Genomic DNA, 23,867 nt, shown 5'->3' with positions numbered 1-23,867 from the left:
CTCAGCAGGGAGCCGGCTTCCTCCTCTCTCTCTCTCTCTCTCTCTCTGCCTGCCTCTCTGCCTACTTGTGATCTCTGTCTGTCAAATAAATAAATAAAATCTTAAAAAAAAAAAAGAAAGAACTTGGAATACAAGCTAGAGAGGAATTGAATTTTCCTTTAAATATTTAGTATTTTTTAAAGTAAAAATAAAATAAATTTACATCAGAAAATTTAACAAAGGAGAAGGAAAAGTTGAAAGTATATACAAATACACACAGATGGTACCCATTAATTACCCAACCAGAAAGAAAAGATTCTTAACTTGTTAATGTTCTATATAAAGCTGGGCTCAAAATACAGTTAATAGACTTTCATTTAACATTGTTATAAACATTTCCTATGTACATGATTATTCTTTGAAGTATTTTTAAGTGCCTACCTAGTATAAAATTATTTAATTAGAGAAATTAGGCACACTTATTGCAAAAAACTTGAAAGTAAAAGTGAGGAAACACAAGAAAACTTACCTAATTACAATCATTTTGAATAACTAATGACACTATTTTAAAGTACATTGCATAACATCTTATGCATACATCTTTACTGAAATATTTTATCAAAAAACAAGTTATATATGCAGACATAATGGTTTCTAACTTACTTTTTTCTACTCAAAATATCATTAACAAATTTAAACATGTTTAAATATTCCCTAAAATGCTATCTTAATGACTATGTAGTATTTTATTGAATGTTTTAAAATACTGTTATCTTAATAAATTCCTGCTTTTGAATTTAAAATTTCATAATTTAGAAATTCTAAACAATGCTTCATAGAACATCCATATAACAAAATCCTTGCCACATATACATTACTACTTTTTAAAAAACTGTCTGGGAATGATATTATTCTCATAAAGAGAATGCATCTCTAAATAAATTTTGGATATATATTGACAGAGTCCTTTTCAAAAAAAGTTTGTGCTAATTTGTATTCTCAAGGCATTTTAAATGACTGGTGAACGCTTCATCTTGAGCTCTCTCCAGAGTAATAGTGTTGTGGCTCATTAATTAAACATTCATGCATCTGAGAATTCTAGCTGTACACTAGATGGGGCTGAAAAAATTACTTTAAACATATAGTCCCTTCTTTCAAAGTGTTTACTAGTTAGGAATATCAAATAATTAGTAGGTAGTTGTGAAGCAGCAAATAAAATTCAAGAAAGTTATCTTCTAATCCTTTAAAGAAATGTACAATTATAATGTAATTGAGAAAACTATTTCAAAGCTAAAAATTAAATATATTTTGAAGACATTTATAAATTCAAATTGGCATAAACACTTGGAAAGGGCATTCCAAATAGCATGAATGACAAAAGCAAATATTTAGAGATAGCAGTACATGTGTGCTGGATGTCCTATAAGGTAATTCATCATGGAAGATTCTCGTTGGAAACAGTTACAGGTGAAACTGGAATAGTGGGTTTGTGAATTGTGGTGTAAAAATTGTGGGATAAAGGCTAAAGATTTATCTTTGATAAACCTTGCAAGTCTACCCAGGAGCCTACCAGCAAGCCTTCCCATGAAAGAAGGAAACTGGGGGAAATTGTGGCTAAAATGAACAGTAAATTAAAACTTGTTCAAGGAAAGAAATTACTAAAGGGAAGGTTTATGTCTCTACAAGAGAAGAGGAACAATATGTCCATATTCCTTTTCTCACTGAAGGTGAGAGAACTTTATGTACACATGTACACATATTTGAAAGTATTTTTTTTAATATCAGCACACAGGTGATTCTGCTTGAAATTGATTTCTTTCTTTCTTTCTTTCTTTCTTTCTTTCTTTCTTTCTTTCTTTCTTTCTTTCTTTCTTTTTTTCTTCTTTCTTTCTGTTATTTAGTTTAGGGGGAAGGAACAGAAGGAGAGGGAGAGAGAGAATCTTCAGCGGACTCCCCACTGAGCATGGAGCCTGATATGGCCGTGCTTGATTTTAAGATACTGAGATCATGACCTGAGCCAAAATCAAGAGTCAGATGCTTAACTGACTGAACCACCCAGGTGCCCCCAGCCTCAAATTTCCAATTCATGGAATAAATGTCCACTGTCAGCAGATATGTAGTACATATGTGGAAAGAGCTCATGAGTGTTAAATTTTAGGACAAAAGTATTAAATATTCATTTCACATTTTAAAATTTTAGCAAAATAACTATATGCTGAAAAACTATATGCTTTATTTCTATCTTGGTTTGTTTTGATCTATGAAGTCTTTTTTATGTGTTTTTTCCAGATCACAAAGCAATAATTGCATAATTTTAAAAGTTTGAAAAATACAGAAGATTATAAGGAAGAAAATATAAATTACCCATAATACAAGTACTCAAATTAAAATTTAAATGATGAATATTTCATATAATGCATGTGTACCCAGTATGGAGATTAATTTGAATGGTTGGACATAATTTGCTTTTGTTAATCTAGATCCTTTGAGAAGAATGTCAGATAGAATTAGACCCATAAGGACTTACTGGAGAAAACAATGTTGAGGAAAAATGGAGCAAGTAAGAGGATGTTAGGAGTGCCATTGGACGGTAATGTAGCTTGAATGCAGTGCAAGAGAAAGGGAGAGAAAGAAGGAAGGGAGTGAGGGAGGGAAGGAAGGAGAAATGCCATTGACTACAATGTCATTCTAAATTTTGACAAGTCTGACAGGGATTCCTGGAGCCAAAGTCACCTAAAACCTAAGTGGCACATCTCTCAAGTATTAATTTGCTTTACTATTCCTTATTATGCTCAGTCATTGGTGGAGTATCCTGTAGGAAGTGCCACATTAGCACAAGCTCACTGATAGATTTCAAAGTGCAACAGCTGAGGCAGCAGGAGATGACAGGTGCATTTTCATGGCTTCCATATTGCTTTACAAAATGTTTATTATTTTGGTTAGTGGTAGTGTTCTTAAAAAAAATGAACTCTAGGGGCGCCTGGGTGGCTCAGTGGGTTAAGCCTCTGCCTTCAGCTCAGGTCATGATCTCAGGGTCCTGGGAGCGAGCCCTGCATTGGGCTCTCTGCTCAGCTGGGAGCCTACTTCCCCCTCTCTCTCTGCCTGCCTCTCTGCCTACTTGTGATCTCTGTCAAATAAATAAATAAAAATCTTAAAAAAAAAATGAAATCTAAATTGAGGTCTCCTATGCAGACCTCTATAATCTAAGTCTTCTGCCTCACTCTTAAAAAGGAATCATTAACAAAAACTTAGTGATGGAAATTCTCACAATCTTTTAATGTAATCTTAGTACATTGTTACAAAAGTAGAGTTTTGTAAGTTTTATAATATTATATATATGATAGTTTATTGTGCATATATTGTTACATAGTGATTCTTTCAGTGGATTTTTTTTTTCAGGATATATGTGTATAGACACATGCAATTCTAGTTCAATATTTTCACTGCTGTATGGCTGTCCATCATATAAAAATATCACTATTTGGGACTCTTGGGTGGCTCAGTTGGTTATGTGTCTACCTTCAATTCAGGTCATGATCTCAGCATCTTGGGAATGATCCCTGCATTGGGCTCTCTGCTCAGTGAGGAGCCTGCTTTTCCCTCCTCCTCTGCCCTGCTACTCTGCCTGTTTGTGCTTTCCCTCTCACAAATAAATAAAATCTTTAAAACAATGTATCACTATTTGACTTTCTTAGAGATGAACAATTTATAGATGGACATTTATATTGTTTTTAGTATTTCAGTCTAACAAAAGGTACGGTGATAAACATTCTTCTGTACATATCATATACACTTAGAAGCATTTTTCTGTGAACACATCTAGAAGTAAAATTTCAGAGTTTCAGGTTATTGTTTTGCTTATTTGTTTTTGCCAGTCATTTGGGTAGGAGTTAATACTTAACATTTTTATGAAAATTTTCATTATTACTATTTGTATTGAACATTTTTCTTAATCTGTATTGTCAATTGGTATTTTTCCTTTATGAATTGTCTATTAATATTCTTTCTGGTTTGCTCTTTCTTTTTCTTTTACCTATTAGGAGACTGAATTTTTTTTCTTAACTGGAAATACTTAATTTCTCATAAAACCCAGCATATTCAATGATACAAGCAGTGGATCTCTATACTCCTGAAGGTTACAGATGTTTTGAAATACCATTTGGTGGTATTTAGTAAAGTTGGTGATGTATATAGTATGTGCATAACGTACTACCAAATAATTCCACTGGTATATATTTATTTCCACTGTCGCTACTATAATTATGTAAGTAGTAACGTTGTAGAAATATGTCCAAAGTAATACTTTTTAAGGTCAACACATGAACTGAGCAGTCCATTGGTCAAAAACTTGATGGTTCTCTATTTTATCTTTTTAATCTTGCAAGAGCTACTGGAAGGTAGATTAAAAAAACAAAACAAAAAAAAAAAAAAAACAACTTTAGGGCACCTGGGTGGCTCAGTGGGTTAAAGCCTCTGCTCTCGGCTCAGGTCATGATCCCAGGGTCCTGGGATCAAGGCCTGCATCGGGCTCTCTGCTCAGCAGGGAGCCTGCTTCCCCCTCTCTCTCTGCCTGCCTCTCTGCCTACTTGTGATCTCTGTCAAATAAATAAATAAAATCTTAAAAAAAAAAAAAAACTTTGTTAGAGCTCTATTATGTTCACAGAAAATTTAAGTGGAAAGTGAAGAGAGTTCCCACATACCTCTTCCTCATATACACACACAGCCTTGTAATATGTATTTAATATTCCTTCACATCTTTCCATGACTTGATAAGTCACTTCTTTTTAGTGCTAAATAATATTCTATGGTCTAGGTGTACCAGGGTTTATTTACTCATTCATCTACTAAAGGATATCTTGGTTACTTCCAAGTTTTAAATACTGCTAGAAAGCTATAAATACCCTTGTGCAGGTCTTCATGGGGACAAAGTTTTCACCACACTTGGGTAAATAACAAAGAGTGCAACTGCTGGATCACATGATCCAAGTATGTTTAGTTTTATAGGAAACTGTCAAATTGTCTTCTAAAGTGACTGCATAGTTTTGCATTCCCACCAGCAATGGATGGGCAATTGTGTTATTCCACATCTCTGTAAACAGTGTTGTCAGGGTTTTATATTTTGGCCATTCTAATAGGTGTTTAGGGATGTCTCATTGGTGTAAGGCGACTTATTTATTCTTGTGTGAGTTTGGCAGATTGATCTATTTCATCTATGTTATCAAATTTGGGCATGTAGAGTTGTTTATAGTAATCACTTTTTAAAGGTTTTATTTAAATTCCAGTTAGTTAACATACACTGTAATATTAGTTTCAGGTGTACAAAATAGTGATTCAACAATTCCATACAACACCTGGTGCTCATCACAACATAGTAATCGTTTTTTATCCTTAATGTCAATGGGGAAAGTAACATTTATTTAAAAGTTAAAATATTGGTAATATCCTAAGTGTCTATCAATATATTGATGCGTAAATTGATTTTCCCATAATCCTTTAACAGATTTTCACACTATAAAACTAGGTGAACGGGCAGGATAAATCTCTCTTGCACATGCTGTTGAGCAAAACCAAACAAATTACAAAAGAATATATGAGACATTATTTAAAATTATAAATATTAAATATACTTAAATCTGTGTGCCATGTTTAGGAAATAGGACTGTGTTATATAAATATAACAGGAAATAGGAAATAGTGTTATATAAAATATACAGCAGTAATTGCTAAAGAAGCATGCAGGTCATATATATATATTTTATTTGGTGAGGGATAAATGCAAAGCTTCAATATTTTAATATATTAATTCCTAAGCTGCAGGTTAAACAAAATGGTTTGTCTTATTTTTATGACTTTTTAATATCTGACATATAACATTTCTTTTGAAGACAAACTTCAAAAAAGTTTTAATAAATATTATTAGGTAGTAAGTTGTGTTTTATTTATCTAATGTTTTTTAAATTTATATTCTGACTCCAGATATAATTGTTTTTGGTGCATGTTATCTCCAAATTTAATTTTTTCCATAAAATTTTTTGTTCTATTACCTTTATTAAATAATTTTTACTTGTCCCTTATTTGATATGGTTTTTATTAAATTAAACATTTATAGTTTCTAATCTTGGCTATGAATTATGCTACAACATTTGTGAGAATATTATCACTATAACTATTTTAATTGTATTATATTTTAATATCTAGTGGGCAAAGATCTCTCATTCATATTTGAGAATGATGAATAGGGCTAAATTTATACAAATGGAAATAAAGTGGTCATTGAGGTTAGAAAATAAGCAAAGAAATCCAAGGAGTAGGAGATATAGAGAACATATGTACTGGTATAATGTTGAAATTGTTGGAAATTGGCATAAATATTTAAGGTTGGACATTGATATGTTCAACTTTTCACTGATTTTTTTAATCTCTCTATTGATTTTAAATATTTCACAGTATAGATATAGCATTCATAATCACTGATCCCAAGGTCAAAATTATGAGTATATCACAAAATGGTCCCTTTTAGAAGAAAGTACAACATTAACAATATGGGCATTGGGGTTTTGCTGATGTTATACACCAGTTATGGAAAGAAAATGAAGGAATTTTTTATGATAAGTCAGCATGGGGGGAAAAAAAGACTAGAAGACCAGGAAATATGCTCTGGAAACTGTCAAATATTGAATTATTCTCCTACAATTATGTCCCTGCAATGCATGTGGGTCATTAGACATTCTCTGGTAGAAAAGACAATGGAGGTCAGCTTCTCCTTGCTTTTATAGAACAGATAGTTACACCATTATGAATTAAGATGAAAGATGATAGTCATAACTAAATGACCAACTTATAACCATCATAGTCCTCGTCAGGGTGATGATGATCATGATGATGATTAATATAAGATTATTAATCTTATAGCTATTGCTGGATCTGTGTTAAGCATTGTTTCTAGCTATTTATTATAGTATATTATAGTATATCCTGTATATACTGTAATACTACTATATACTATAGTATATACTGTAATACTAATGGAGCTACACTTGTGGATAGTAAGTCATCTTTGTAAAGCATAAAGTTCTTGATTTTAGAGTCAGGGACCACAGTCTTGTCCTGCAGCTATTTTGCAATTGAACACTAGATACACCTACATAGAATGTGTGCATAATTCAGTACAATCAACTAGCACTACAACAAAGTATAGGGAAGCAGAAGATTTTTTGTGTTTGAAAAAGTTAATAAGAGACTTAAATGACAGTCTAGTCATTTTAGCGTTCTCATAGCATTATACTACATTTGGCACTTCCAATTTTTTTTAGTGGAGTTCCGTAATTAATAGAATACTTAAATATGATTAGAATAAATTTCAGATATAGGGCTATATGATCCTGTACTTAAAGAGCTCAAAATATCTGTCAGTACTTGAATGAAATAATAACATTCATGCTCATTAGATATATGGATAAAACAGGGCAAAGACATATGATCCATTATAAATGCATTATTAACAAATTTGTCATTGGTCTGAAAGTTTTTTAAAAAAAGCAGAACAATTTGTATGAAATTCAAGGTAAGAGATTCCATCTAGTCTAAAAATTCCACACTTAGGATTATGTGTGATTATGGACAGAAGCTAAGCAGGTAACATAGAAAAAGATGAAATTTAAAACAAAAAGCCTGACTACATGTATAGTAAGCAGTGCTTAAATTGACACAGGCCCATAAAAAGTTGGGATGTTACTTTGTAGACATCTACTTTGTATCTTCCTGGTAAGCCATATGATGAAGAAAAATTATGAATATATATACCATGAGAACACTGGTGAGAGCGATAAATTTTTAAGTGGCTTTCATTTGGGAAAATATTTTATAAATTCTAAAACCATTGAGAAGATATTACAAATAAATGATTTCGTTTCAGTGTAAGAATTTCCTGTAAATAAATGTATCTAAAGATTTGTTTATTCAAATGTTATTCAGCTTCCCTTTGATGTAGTACGCATCTCATCCCTGAATGAACATTTATTCATTCAACAAACATTGGTTGCCAGGCACTATCTTGTCTTTGAATAATCTGTCAGTGGACATAGAGCTTATATGTTAGTGGGACAGCTAGCCAAAGATAGTGGCAGTGGAGAGTCCTCTACAGTGTGAAGACAGAAGTCTATGATCGACAGTAAAAGCATAGGAAATATTTCTGTTTTCCCCATCTTTTGTTAATATTTCTGTTTTCCCCATCTTTTGCTTTAGTTTTTATAAAGGAAAGCCCTTGAACATTTTGGATAAAAGTGAAACAATAACCCAATCCCTGATCATCTCTATGTTTTATTCTGTGTATATGTTTGTACTATTCCTTTGGAGAAGGGAGGTAAATGGGAAGGTTTAACTCCTTAGGCTACATCTAACTCCAAGGTTCTAGGAATCAGATTACACAAACAGCACAGAATATTAAAAAAAAAATTATTTTTAAGGGTTGTTTCTTGGCTTAGTTGGTTAAGCAATTGCCTTCAGCTCAGGTCATGATCCCAGGATCCTGGGATGGAGTCCCGGCATCCGGTTCCTTGCTCAGCGGGGAGCCTCCTCTCCCTTTGCCTGCCACCCTGCTTATGCTCTCTCCTTCTGTCAAATAGAAAAAAAATAAATAAATAAATAAACCAAATGTTGTTAATATCTTCCCTGGAAGAAGCAAGTTTTATTTTTTTTACTACCTAGAATCAAATTATGTCTATTCATATGCAGAGTAAATAAAACGTATTGAATTTACATGCTAGGGAGTGTATTTTATTGTTCTATGCTGAATGATGTTGTCTATGAAGAAACAACTGACAGCTCCCACACACAGGTATGATTTTTTAAAATAAGGTTGTTGTAATAAAAGGGTTTTGGAAAGTTAAAATACAATCTAAAACATTTTCTATAAGTAAGCCAGAATTTGACAGTTCAGAGTGGTTTTATCTTCCTTATTTTGGCATGCCTACACAGCATGGGAGGAAATGTAGTGAAAATCTTTGCCAAATGACACACTACCATCATTTAGATTATCATCCCCACAGCAATCCTAAAAGGAGTCATCTGGAACGAAGGAGAAAGCACAAGTGAGCCTTTTGATTTCTACAACTCTTCACACTTTTCACAACCTCTAAGATGATTTTGGAGTAGATGGTGGTGTTGGCCTATGATCTTTGGATCTTCCTATGATTACTTCACTTTTTAAAACAGGGGAAACTTGAATGCCTTGCTCCTCAAAGTGTGGTCCTAGGATCAGAGCATCAGCATCACCAGGAAGTTTGTTAAAAATGAGATCCCACCCCAGTCAAAATGTATCAGAATCTGCATATCTAATGAGATCCTCACTAGAGATTTAGAAGCAGTGCTCTAATCTGTGCCTTTTGTCTTTTGTAAAGGGAAAATGAGGGTGATATTATTTAAACAGAGTCTGAGAAAGTTGCATGTATGTGAGTTTAGAAACTTGCATTTATTGAGTGTTTATGATGCCTAATGTTCTAAATGCTTTTTTTTTTTTTTTTAGTATCTTTAATCATCTCCATTTGCTTAGAGTTGGAAATCATTATGTTCATTTCACTGGAGAAGGAACCAACACTTAAAAAGTTTAGTTCTATTGTTCAAGACCACCTAGCTAATGAGAGCCATAATCAGTCCTGACTTCCTTGCTAGTTCCAACTCTCAAAAGGTAGAACCTTAAACTAATAATTTACCTCTGTTCCTCATTTTCCCATAGACCTTTTGATGTTTCAGCTTATGGACAGATGAAATCAAGGTCATATTACAATGTAGTAGGTTGGTAAATATTTTTCTTCTCAGTAAGTTTATCTTCATATTAATAGAATATTGATAGGAATTAAATTCTGATAAAATAAATTATTAGGAATATAACTAACCATGTCAAGCTCTAACTAATCTTAATTTTAATTATGACATGGGTCATTGTCAAAAACTACTTTATTAAAAATTGTTTTGGGCCTGATTTTTTTTCACACAATTAAATACAAGCTGCAATTCAACATTTAATTTTATAGGCAATTAATTAGTCCATGGTATATTTAATGGACTTTGAGTGGCATAATCATTAAGATTTAAACCGGGACTATATGGGTAATGACTTTTCCCCCTTGCTAAACATTTAAACTCTTGGTAACTGTGATAAATATTGTGAGTAAACAATGCTTAATTATAACAAAATATAGGGTCATGATTTTTTGTTGTTATTGTTTCTCCTGAATTTTTCCTTTCTGGTGAGTGTACAAAAAATGTTTTACAACTATGATTCACACAAAAAATAAAATAGCAAAATATATTTGTCTTACAAATGAAATATAAAAACTCCATGTAATTCAAACATAAACATATTAAACAATCAAATTCATTTACTAAATTTGAAAAATCCTACATTCTTGTTGGCCTCAATGTTGTACTTCCCTCTCACATACTAAGAATGTGGGGCAATGACACCGTTTAAATGCTCCATAGCAGATAGCCCAGTATATTATCTATACATGATGACTTTATTTGTTAAGTAACTTTTATTTCAGTAAATTAAAATATAAGAGGGTAGTAATTCTAATTAATCAAATATAGAATTCCGAACCAGTATCTTTTATGTCATTAGTGTACTCAAGTACATTATTTGCTTTCAACATTAAATCCAAAATGTGCAGTATATGCTCCAATTAAACGGTGCTGAAGACAAGGTCCCTCAACCATTGTACAGACTTTTTCCATAATTTTATTGCTCTTAAACTTTTCTTCAAATTATTTTTATTCCATTTTGGATCACACACACACACACACACACACACGGGATCTCATCCTTTCCCACCTTAATTTTTCTCAGTTATTTGCAATTTTTGAAATGCAAAAAAAACATGATATTATCCATTGATTACTGAAATCTACATTTTACAGACACTATGTGACATGTTTTAATGTGCACACACTTTATTGAATATGCAAAATAACCCTATAATGCTATTTCTTTTAGTCCCTTTCTTAAGGTCAGAAATTGAGACCCAAAGCTTTTAGATAACTAACTAAAAAGTCACACATCTAAAAAAGTAGCACACTGACAGTTTCCTCTAGAACATGTTACAATATCTATATTAAATTTTTCACAGTAATTTAACAATAATTTCAAGTATTATGCTACTTTTAGTATGATTTTAATATGAGTATGGTGCATTGAGTCTCATAAAAATTGTCATAAAGCCTGGTGGTGGGTATTAAGGAGGGCACGTATTGCATAGAGCACTGGGTGTGGTGCATAAACAATGCATTTTGGAACACTAAAAAAATTTTTTTAAATGTCATAAAGCAGTATAATGGGACTCTAATCCATTTCTTAAGTGTACCAGGAATGTCTGGATGCTTAAGGAGGTGACTAAGCTGCATAGTGTTTCCTGAAAACAAGAGGGAATTCATATATAAACAACAAATGGGATTGACATAATAAGAAAAATGGTAACATATTTTTGTTATTTTTAGAATAAAATTAATTCAGAATTTTTAATGATATTTACTTTTATGTAATTTTACCTTTTAACAAGACTTATAAAGATAAGGTGATAAGTTGGCAAAAACTTAAAAACCTGTCACAAAATAGTATAACTCACTCTTAAAAATTTGTGCTAACATTTATTATTCTATATCACAGGAAATATGCAGTCTTTCAGAGGAACAATCATGTGATCCTGGAATGTTTTAGTTGCACAGCCTTAGGTTTAATTTCTCTAATTTCATAGCACAGTAATTAAGAGACAGAAAACTAAGTTATTTCCCAGTAAAATTAACCTAATTAGAGTTATGCCTTTATTAAGACCTAATCCCACTTTGTCTACAACATGCTTTGGTTCTTGGTCAGGGGGAAATTATTTGTATTGGTTTTATAACTTGGTAATGTTGGTAATGATGTGTGCAGCGGTTTCCCTCATGCAGGATTCCTCACAGTGACAGATCTTACGGGAAATACCGGCAACTCCATAGATACATTAAAGGTCTACCAAATAAGCCACTAAAAGGAACTACCTCCATTTACCATCAATAGTGTGAATTTGGAAAAACCCAAATTCAGTGTTGGCAGTGTAGTCATACTACAATGAATAGAATAAAAAGTCCATAGTATGCAAACAAATGCAATCCATGTACTGTAGTTCTTAGAAAAATTAGCTTCTAGATTCTAGTATTATCAAGATATTAACTCTTTTAAAATAGTAATTTGATTGCTTTTATTGAATACTGATAAGTATGTATAAAATACGATTTCTAACATCTGTCAGGGGAAAGTATTTCTCAGTATCCAGCTTAAGTATAGAATATTACCAATCCCAGACAGGATTTCTGTGAATTAATTCCCAACTCTATACTTCCCACTACTCAGTAGGTACATATACCTTGAAATTTTTGTCTATTGTTTGTCATTCTTTACTGTTTCGTCTCATATATTTTCCCCTCAATCATGTTATTTTATGATCTGTTAAACTTTGGAAAAGTGGGATTAAACAATATAAATATCTTTGTAAAATATTTTAACCAATACTTGAAGAGTGTTAAGATAATACATACATCAAAACAGCAAGTTATGTTGGGAAAAGAGCACGTCTTGCTTGGGAAAGTAACATGCATATTATTGGGAGATGATTTTCCATATCTCTTAGATTTCTGTAGGTCTTATGAACAAAGCAGTGACTGCTCTTTCTTTTAGTATTGTTTTGAAGATTTATTTTATTTTATTTTTTGTATATAGTCTTGGAAAACAGAATTTCTCTGAAGCAAATGGTAGGTTTGCTTACAGGTTGGGAAGGTAAAGATGTCACCTTCTGAAGTAAAGTGCAGCTGCATTTACTGTCCAGGTTAATAGAGATAATGTTTACATGTGGTAAAAAGTGTAGGCATGCTCGCCGCCCATTATAAAAATTCAGGTTTCTTAAGCTAAGGGTTTCTGCCCTATAACACAGTCACTAGTGTACAGGTGTCATTTGGATATATTTGAACTACTCTGTGGGAACTGAGGTTCATAAACTGGTTAAAATGCTGATACTGTGAGTAATATATTTTGTATCTGATCCAAAGACAGAAGTGAACAAAGCAGAAATGGACCTATAAATGCATAGAACAAAGTGGTAATTGTGGGGTGGGTTAGAGAGTGGATAAAAGGGGTAGGAGGCACAGGCTTCCACAAAAAAGAAAAAAAAGGAACACTAAAATTTTGGAATGCCCTTTTGAAATCTGAATGTTACAGCTTCCAAATGTTACAATCAAACATATGTAGGGAAAGACTAGTGAGAAACCCACACACATACACTCATACCCATATACAGGTAAACACATATAGATATAAATATAGAAATGGTAGATAGATAAATGATTGATGATAGATAGATAGATAGATAGATAGATAGATGTAAATAACTGTTGTAGAAAGAGAAATAGAAAAAAGAGATAGAAAAAAACATGACTTTTCAATAGCAAGGTTCAGGACCAAATGACAGCATAAAAGGAAAAAGAAAGCTGCTAAATCATGAGGGTCATGGATGAGATAAACTAAAACACATTCAGATATACAACAAGTCCTAAATTTCTAAGGTAAAACTTTTGTATAAGTACTTTGGAAAATTCTTAAAAAGCACATTTTTAACCAGTAGATAATCTTATTAAGGAATGGGCCTGCCCAGTGGGTAGCCAAGGCAGGAAATTTTATTAAGGCCATATATTCTGCAACAAGAAATTCCTCAGAAGAAACATTTGTATGAAAATTGTAGATAGAATAGGTCGTATATAGCAGAAAGGTTTCAGAGTGAAGTAGTCCTCAGTACATATTCTAGATGCTTCATTTGTCAGTCTATACCCCTGAAGTTACTAAACTCTGAACTTCAGTTTCCTCATCTGTGAAATCAGGATATGAATACCTACTTATTGGTTTGTTGGGGGGATTAAATATATAGCTTCTATTATCAGTTGTCACACACACACACACACACACACACACACACACACACACACCCTCAGTATTGCTCTTGCCCTTTGTTGTGAATTGCTTATAAACTGATCAGAAAAAAAAAAACTTCAATTTTTTCTAATCAGTTTATAAGAAAGTTTATTATTTTGTGAATTCATTCAATGAAACAAGCCTGAAAAGCACAAAACATACATTAATACTCAAATCCCCGAAATGAATTCTTTCTTTATACTCATTTTTCTTGTGCTCTGGTGTGCTACATTCATTATCCTGGAAAATTGCTGACTTTTAGTGTGAGTTTCATATGAATTGACTCATTCTTAACATTCTTGCCCCCCCCCCCAGACTGAATTTAAAAGCAAACACAAAAATTCAGGCAGTGGCAGTAACCTTTCATATGTATTGCTTTTCTGATAAAGAGTCCAAAACAATGCTATGTAAGTTTGCTTAAAAAAAATACAAAGATTTTACTTTTTCCTCTGTTCTCAACAGACTTTCCCTTGGCCTTATTTAACACAGTTTCTAGTTGACAGTCACCATCAATGAATTCTCATAGTCAGTCAGGCCTCCATTACCATATACTTGCCAGTTTCAAAGTGAATCTGCTCAGTTAATTCCTACACATATCCATCCACACATTAAATATAAACATACATTTTTAAAATAACCCCATTTTCTAGGCCATGTATTAGGCAAAAGGATGAACACTGAAGAATAGAGACAGCCAAGAATTGTTACTTACATTGTTAGTGACAGAGAAGAGGAAAAAAAAAGGGAGGACTTTAACAGAGTATATTCTACACAAACTTTTGTATTCATGTACATGTATGTATGTGCGCACACACACTGAAAACTACAGATTCAGTATTTGGTCTCCTTTCCTTCTTAACTAACAGAATTTATATTTAGTTTCAGGACAACGTGCTCAGCTTTAAACTAACTAATACTACATTTCTCACCATTATTTGTAGTTAAAAATAAGTATCTGATACAATAATTCTGACCAAAGGAATGTTAGTAGATGATATGGACAATTTTCCCCGTAAATATTCTTATAAAGGAGCATAACTAGTTGACTGACATTACATTATCTATTGTCTTAGTCTTTTTCCCTGCTGGAAATGGGGATATGTAATAGAGGCAAGGAAGTTTCTTGGGACTATGAGATGAGAAACATGAGGATGGAGAAATTTAGAAAACTGAATCATTGATAGCCTCCTGAAGGGATTAGTTCAGTCCTACATTGACTATATCTGTTTTTCATAATTCTCTTCCTTTGAAAGAAAAATGATCACTCTTGTTTTATGGATATGCTGTTTTATTGCCACTACTAAAATGGATATTTTTCAGTTGTAATTCTTACCTGATTACTTTTCTATATATGAATGATAGTGATTTTATAGTTTTTATTTTATATTTGGCAAGCTTTGTAAAGTACTTAATTAAATTTTTTGAATTTCTCATTTTTTATTATTTGGTCCTTTTAGTTCTGCAGTAATATTTATACATTAGTCTGTGATGTAATTATATTTGTAATTGTGACTCATCTTTTATCTTTGTTTATTCAGATTTCCTTTAAATTGTACAATGTTCTTATCAGAATTATTTCTAAATGCTTACAATATTTTTTCCTGAGGCTGCTCTAAATATTTTGTTAATAATTTTTCTAGGATGTTATTATTAATAAATTTGAAACTTTAAAATTTGGATGCTTATAAATTCACCAATTTTATTCATTGTTTTTACTAACTGTCTTGGGTTTTATAGGTAGACAATGATGTCATTCATAAATATAATTTACTTTTATTTTTATATAGTGTGAATAAACATATAATTAATCATATATCTTTATATAATTGTCAGTGATGCAAAATTTCATTTCAGAGACTCAAATATATAAGAAGGACAACTTTTTTGCCTTTTCAATTTTTTTATTAAGATGTAGAGTAAGGAACACTGAACTTTCTATTCTGCTATACAGTTTTCAATATTGACATCACTTAGAAACCTGTCCATTTGCATTTGTATCATTATACCATGCATATTGCTAATGACTTACTTTGCTTCACAACAGCAATTTCTATAAATTCGGTAAGCATTCTAGTTCTTCAGTGCCATGCTTAAGCATATTGGAATCATTGATTCTTACTCAATACCAGAGGTCAGAAAACTCTGTGGATTTAAGAGTCCTTTATACAGGGAACTATTTCTCTCATTGGATATTGATACAACTACCAGTTCACCCCAGAAAGTAATAGACATGTCCTTCCCTCTTAGAGTCCAGAAAATTATGGGAGTTATACCACCATTCTCACTAGTGTGTTCTATTTCTCAGGAAGCTCTGATTAGTTCCTCTCCAGAATAAGAAACCTCTGTATACTTTTGAGTTAGAGAGACTCTAACTCATGAGAATTCGTTATAATTTATTGCCTATGCCTTAAAAACCTTTATGTTCCACTGAAGACCTAGGTTTCTGAAAGATGATTTAAATCACTGACGTTTCCATCCATCAGTTTTCCACCACACAATCCTCTCCCTAGAGTATCAACTAATATAAAAAAAAAAAAGCCCTCTCACTCATTACACATATATAGTTTGCTCTAATTGGCAATTTTTTCATTTTGTTTAATATATATGTGTATATATGTATGCATGTATATGGGTATGTATATATTAGGTGTGCTTTTAAAAAATGTCATAGAGCAATTATAATTATCACCATTGTCATTATCACTATCATCTAATGAGCATTTACTTTGCTCTAGATTTTTAAGTACTATGCAATTATAAAATCTGAAAATTATTAATAATGAAATTTCACATATTTAATGCATGTTAATAATTAATATGCTATTACTTTCATATTTACTTCTTCAGTCACACATTTTTTGCTGTTGCTTTATCTTTTATTTTTTCCATTGGTTTGCTTTTTTACAATTAGATAAAACTGAGAAGTTTACCACTTGTTTAATTTACTCTATATTCAAAATTTACTTTACAAAATTTACTTTACAAAAGTAAAAAAAAAAAATTACAAAATTTAATTTACTCTATATTCAAAAATGCTGTCTTCACTTGTATTGCTATAATTAAAGTGCTCTAATTTCTCTCTGCATAGGAAGGAATTTAAGAGAATTTGACTTTAGTTACTTTAATCAATAGACAATTCAATTAGTTTTTGCCAATATAAATCCTTTGGCTTGTCATTACACAGTGTTTTTTTACTATATATTCATTTTTGGCAATTAAATTAAACCTTATGCCTCCATGTAAAACAATTTTTTAGATTTTTAGTTATTCATGACAGTTTATTATTTAGTAAAGGTATCATTTTTTTAGCCATACTATTTCATTCTTGAGTTTGTAATTTAGTATCAGATTCAGGTTGAATACTACTTTAAAAAATGTTGTGTTTTCAAAAAAATGTAAGTTTTCCTAAATTTTCAATATTTATATTTAAAATTTGAGATATAAACTGAAATTATTCCTGAGGGTGCCCTACTGTCTTTGAGTATTTCCCAGTATAGGTGGGATATCTTTTGCATTTATTACCTCTTTCATAATTTTGATTACTTCATTTTTTCCTCTCCAAAATGAGCAAAATGTTTACTCTTACTCTACGTTAGGATTTTTTTATCTTTAGCATGGACGTATTTTCCATGAAATTTGAGTTTTCTTATAGTCCTTTCTTATTTCCTTCACTTTTCTTTATATCTTCTTTATAATCCCTGAAGGGAATTATCTCTTTAATCATCATCTCTCTGAGAGTCAGGTAGACTTCTCATTCTAGCATTTCTTCTTATGGTGTCAGCTCTAATTTTCAAATAAGTCTTCTTTTCTTTTGATTATTTACATCATCTATAAGAGCACCCAGATAACCTGCCAAGACTGCAATCAGTTCACCGCTGTCACAGAGTCCATCCCCCTGCTGGTGGGGTTCTCCCTTAGGGAACCAAGAAGGACATCATCAAGCTATTTAAAGAGAAATGGCTGATGGACAAGACCAAGAACACACCTGAAGGGGCTGCCTGAGTCCTAGAGCCTGTCCCTAATAACCTGGTAGTGGCTACTGGTACGTGTACAATGATAGAGACCTATGCACCTGAGCCAGGTCCAGTATACAGCCTGCTGACTTGGGGCCCAGGCCTCTACGTCCACAGGGCCAAGAACAAGGGCTCTGTAACTAACCAAGGAGGCGCTGGGTGAGGGACACTGAACAAGTTCACCTGCAGCCTGCACCTAGCCTGTGTCGGCCAGAACTGCTGCCAGAGCTCCTTCCACTCTCACTTCCCACTCCTGTGTGCACTCATAAAGCTACTTTGGAGACTCGGTTTTACGTGTTCTGAAGCCTTGCGAGCTGCTATATGGTGACAAGTGGCAAAGATGACCTTGGAGAAGGGGCCCGTGGTGATCTCCACCATGGCCACTGGTCCTCAGTCAAAACTGTGGCCTTGGTCCTTTCCTCCTTCAGGACCTAGTGGGTAGTGACGGCCACAGGTGATAAGGGAGTGGACAGGAGGAGGAAGGGCTTGGAGCTATCGACCAAGGCTCAGCTGCTCTCTGCTCCACCCAAATCGGCTCTTCTACTTACCCTGCCAGCTCCAGCGGGCCAGGACACACTGGCAGGTGAGAGCTCGCTGAGGATGCGCTTTCTGCTGAGGCACAACCGCATGCGCCGTCCTGGGGGCCAGGCTGCCAGCACACTGCGCATGCCCGCGGGTGCCTCCCTCCCTGGCTCCCAGCATGCTCTCTGTTCTGCTCGCGCAGACCCTGAATGCAGCAGGCTGCTGAGGAGGATGCTCCCTTCAATGTTTTTCTGGGCAACACCAGCCTGAGCAGTGGTGTCGCCGGGTGACATGCCAGAAGCCTGGTGCTCCGCAGCCCGCTGACCCCAGCCAAGGCGTGGGCACAGCGCTGCGTATCCATGAGGTGCCACTGCTGGAGGCCCTGGAGTTCACCAAGATAGTCTTTTCCTGGAGGACTGCATTGTCACTGCCTGTCCTGAGGGCCTCATCTGCACTTGGACCAGGCTAAGGCCTTCACATTGAGGAAAGGGAGGCTAGACAGAAGGAAGGACGCTGATCCAGGTCACCCAGCAAGTCGGAGGTAGAGGGCATCTCCTCCCAATCAGGTAACTCGCCAGGCAGCATAGTGGTGTGAGGCCATGAATGTCGGGGTCCCCCACCTCATGCTTCAACTCCCTATCCCTGATCCTATCCATTGACCTCAGTGATCAATGTATTAACAAAACTGACCACGCCCACGAACTGCTAAGTACCCCCATCTTTGTGCACAAATTTAGGGTGTGAACAGAGGATCCCCAGACGGGCCCAGACAGACACTGGGCATATGCAGTGGCATTGTGGCCTCAGCTTATCCTCATTCACTGCCAAGAAAAATGACCCTTTCCCCCCATGCATCAGCGTTACCTAGTTCCCTGTCCCCAGCATGTCGGTCCTAGGAGAAAAGAGCCCCAAGTGCCCAGCTCTCTGTGTGTGCACCTTGCTGTCCATGGGTAGAGCAGGGAGTGGTCTGTTTTTTGCTACTACGGTGTGTGCTTCCAGAGACTATCGATTATGGAAACCCCTGTGGGTCCTCCCCTTTTTATTTATACTAAGTTTTCTGTCTTTTGAAATTGTATTCTTGATATGATTTTCCTCTGGCTTTTCAGGATGATGTGTCCTTTCCTTATGCTTCAGTCCCTCCCACCTGCTTGCCATTTTAGGCACTTGCCAAGAGGTTAAGTGATTGATACAGTTTTAGAAAAGCTCAGAGAAGAGTTTGGCTATTGATAACATCTTCTTTGTAGCCAAAGAGAGATTTGATGGGAACAGGACATGTCCATATTAATATTTTGGAGGCATTTACACAGACTAGTTCCACAGGACAGATATCCTAACACCCTTCCCCCGTTCTCTATACCAATGAATTACAGGAAAAAATTTTAAAAAATGAAAGGAGAAAATAATTAAAAAAGAGAGAAGAGCGAAAAAGAAGACTGTGGTATTCTAGAACTCTTCTTAAAACTCCTTTCTCTCTTGTCTACAAATATTAGTTATGGAAGATAAAGGCTTAAATTCATCCTAAACCTTGCCCATATCCATAATCCTGACATAGAACAGTTTGCCAATCTGCCATATTATCTCTGTACCTCTCGCTGCTATTATTATATAAATCCTGTATCAGTTTTCCCCTTAGTAACTACAGTCCTCTACCGCCAACCCTGCCCGCTGTTCTCCTGGCTTCTGCTTATGTCCTTTTCTAATTTGTTTACTCCCTTATTTGCAGAATATATTTACCTAAAAAATAAATCCATATATATCATTTGCTTATTGAGTATCCTTTACTGCTCACCTAGTGACCTAGTAAACTAATAAAAATGTCACAGGAAATGAAAAGTGACAATGTAGTCTCATCTCTTCTGAAGTGACTGATATGTACCTATTACACATAGTTTTGCTTATCTCTTAGGTATGTATACTATTTACACTACAGTGATACGGCCAAGAAGTAGAGGGACTTGGAGTATTAAATTCTGTAATCTCCATTAATACATCCACTGCAGTCCCTCAGAATATACAATATATGTAAATATAATGTAATTGCTTTGCTCTAGCAGCTTCAAAACAAATCTTATAATCCTCTCCTTCAAACCAGATTGCCAGCCTCAGGTAAATCATAATTTGAGATGGTTAAATCGCACAAAAATTGGAACTCTGAGCCAATACCAAAGTTTACTAATAATTTCAAAATTTCAAAAGTAATAGTAAATTTGAAACATAGGTGAAGAATCACAGAGAAGTATAGGGTTCCCCACTGACTCCCCAGATTGTTTCTTGTTGTATTAGGTTGTTTTCTAGTTTGGTTTTAACATTTGTGATCCCTAAATGATGCATGTAGGTCATCATTTACATGAAAGGAAACTGTTTTGTTCATGAAACATCTATAAGTTATATCCTGCTAATTACATAGTTTATATTACATTTCTTAAGTTATTTCATAATAGATCCTAAAATAACAAATTTATTCTCCACAAGCAGCCCTGAACAGCCTTAAGCACATTGGAAAGGGATTTCAAATCTAAGGACTCTTCCATTACCAAGTACCATATGTGTGTGGTTACCACAAGGGCTGTAGTTACTGTGTTTGCAAAGGGATGGGACCAGGTCATCTTTCTTTCTTCTTTTCTGCAACATCCCTGCAGGTAGAGACAATGTACTCCTGTTCTCAACATTTTATTTTTTATACAACAGTGTCCTAATACGTAGAAATTTCATAGCATGCATGGATGATTATAAGTGATTGTTTACTTGTCCATCCCACTCCCATTAAATTATAATATATGTGAAACTCTATAGCATATTTATGTAGGTGCTTTATCAATGTATAATTGAATGATCATTAGGATCACAAAATTTAACTAGCTGGAGTCTTAGAGGATGAATGTAGACAATGGCATTTCTGACTTATAGAGCTATCTGATCTTATTTCAAGACTACTTTGGGATTTATTTAACAAAGGGTAAAAAGTAATAATAAAATTATTAATTGCATAGATCATTTAATTGCTAATTATATTAATATATTTTAAAGGGGTACCTCTGAATTTTAGAGAGGGCAAAATGTTGTATTTATAGGAAAAAATTACCTACATTAAAATCAAATTGCATTTTCTTTGTCATGATGCTGGCTGCCCTCTGTCCTAAAGTTGGGGTTACCAGTTTATCATGTGACTTGGGCAGAAATAACTTCTCTATGCTAGCAATAATATCTATGTAGATTTTGTCCTTTTCTGTCTTTTCTGTCTTTGATCAAAACAAAAATTCCTGAATTCAGATATTTTGACTAAGACAACTATTTCAGGAAGACCCATGCTCAAATCAAAACTATGATGAGATATCACGTCACGCTTGTCAGAATGGCTAAAATCAAAGACAGGGAATAATGAGTATTGACAAGGATGTAGGAAAAAAAGGAACCCTCTTTCCCTGTTGGTGGGAGTGCAAACTGGTGCAGCCACTGTGGAAAACTATGGAAATTGCTAAAAAATTTAAAAACAAAGTTATCCTAGGACCCCGTAATCAAACTAGAGGGTATTTACTTCCAAAATACAAAAACATTAAATCAAAGAGATACATGCACCCCTATGTTATTAAAGCATTTTTTACAATCAATAGATACATGGATAAAGAAGATGGAATAGTATTCAGCCATCAATAAGAATGAAATCTTGTTATTTGTAACAGCATGGATAGAGCTAGAGACTATAATGCTAAGTGAAAGAAGTCAGTCAGAGAAAGGCAAATATCATAGGATCTCACTCATAGGGTAATTTAAGAAACAAAACAAATGGGCAAAAACAGATTCTTAACTACAGAGAACAAACTGATGGTTACCAGTGGGGAGGTGGGTGGGGGAATGGGAGAAATAGGGGATGGAGTTTAAAGAGTACAGTTTTCATGAAGAAAAAAAAATTAAAAAAGAATGAAATTTCAGATGTTCAATTATTACAGTTTTTAATGATTAAAACAATAACTTCTGAAAAAAGTCCGTGTCATGTTAAAAGCTGTGTGACTGTCATGTAAAAATTTTGCTAAGCAACATTCTCCAGTAAATTAAATATATGTAACTAGAAATAAAAAAAAAAAGAAACCCCATGCTCTAGTGAAACATTGTACTTTTTTTTGTTTCAAGTTTTTATTTAAATTCTCTCTAGATGACATATAGTGTAATACTGGTTTCCTGAGTAGAATTTAATAATTCATCACTTACCTACAACACCAATACTCATCACAACAAGTGGCCTCCATAATCCCCATTACCCATTTAGTACATCCCCTACCCACTACCCCACAAGCAACCCTGAGTTTATTCTCTATAGTTAAAAATCTCTTATGGTTTGCCTCTCTCTCTTTTTCGCCCCCTACCCCATGTTCATGTTTTGTTTCTTAAATTCCACAAAAAAGTAAAATGATATGCTGTTTGTTTTTCTCTGAATTATCTCACTTAGCATAATACACTCTAGCTTCATCTACATCATTACAAATAGCAAGATATCATTCTTGTTGATGGTTGAGTGATTTTCCATTGTGTGTGTGCATGTGTGTGTGTGTATATTATATTTAGAGAGGAATATATACATATATATATGTATGTATGTGTATATATACACACACACACACACACACACACACACCATGACTTCTTTATCCATTCATCACCCATGAACATTTGGACTTATTCCACAGTTTGGCTACTTTAACTAATGCTGCTTTAAACATCTGGCTGCAGGTGTCTCTTCCAATCAGTATTTTTGTATCCTTTGGGTAAATACCCAGTAGTGCAATTGGGTGCGTAGGGTACTTCTATTTTTAACTTTTTGGAAAGTTCTATACTCTTTAATATAGTGGTTGCCCCAGTTTGCATTCCCACACATAGTGCAAAAGTATTCCCCTTTCTCACATCCTTGCCCAACTTCTGTTGTTACTTGTTTTGTTAATTTTAACCATTCTGACAAGTGTGAGGTGGTATCTCATTGTGCTTTTGATTTGTATTTCCCTGATGATGAGTGAGGTTGAGAATCTTTGAGTGTCTTTTTTGCCATCTAAATGTCTTCTTTGGATAAATATCTATTCATATCTTCTGTCCATTTCTTAACTGGATTATTTGTTTATGGGTGTTGGGTTTGATAAGTTCTTTACAGATATCAGATACTAACTCTTTATCTAATAGGTCATTTGCAAATATCTTCTACCATTCTGTAGATTGCCTTTTAGTTTTATTCATGGTTTTCTTGCTGTGCAGAAGCTTTTTATCCTGATGAAGTCCCAATAGTTCATTTTTGCTTTTGTTTCCCTTGCCTCCAGAGACGTGTCTAGTAAGAAGTTGTTACAACCAAGGTCATAGAGGTTGCTCCAGGATTCTGA

The sequence above is a fragment of the Lontra canadensis genome, unplaced genomic scaffold (genome assembly GCF_010015895.1).
Source record: "Lontra canadensis isolate GAN:19392208 unplaced genomic scaffold, GSC_riverotter_1.0 scaffold6, whole genome shotgun sequence".
Classification (NCBI taxonomy): Eukaryota; Metazoa; Chordata; class Mammalia; order Carnivora; family Mustelidae; genus Lontra; species Lontra canadensis.
The sequence above is the reverse complement of the archived record's forward strand: the minus strand, read 5'-3'. Positions refer to the sequence as shown.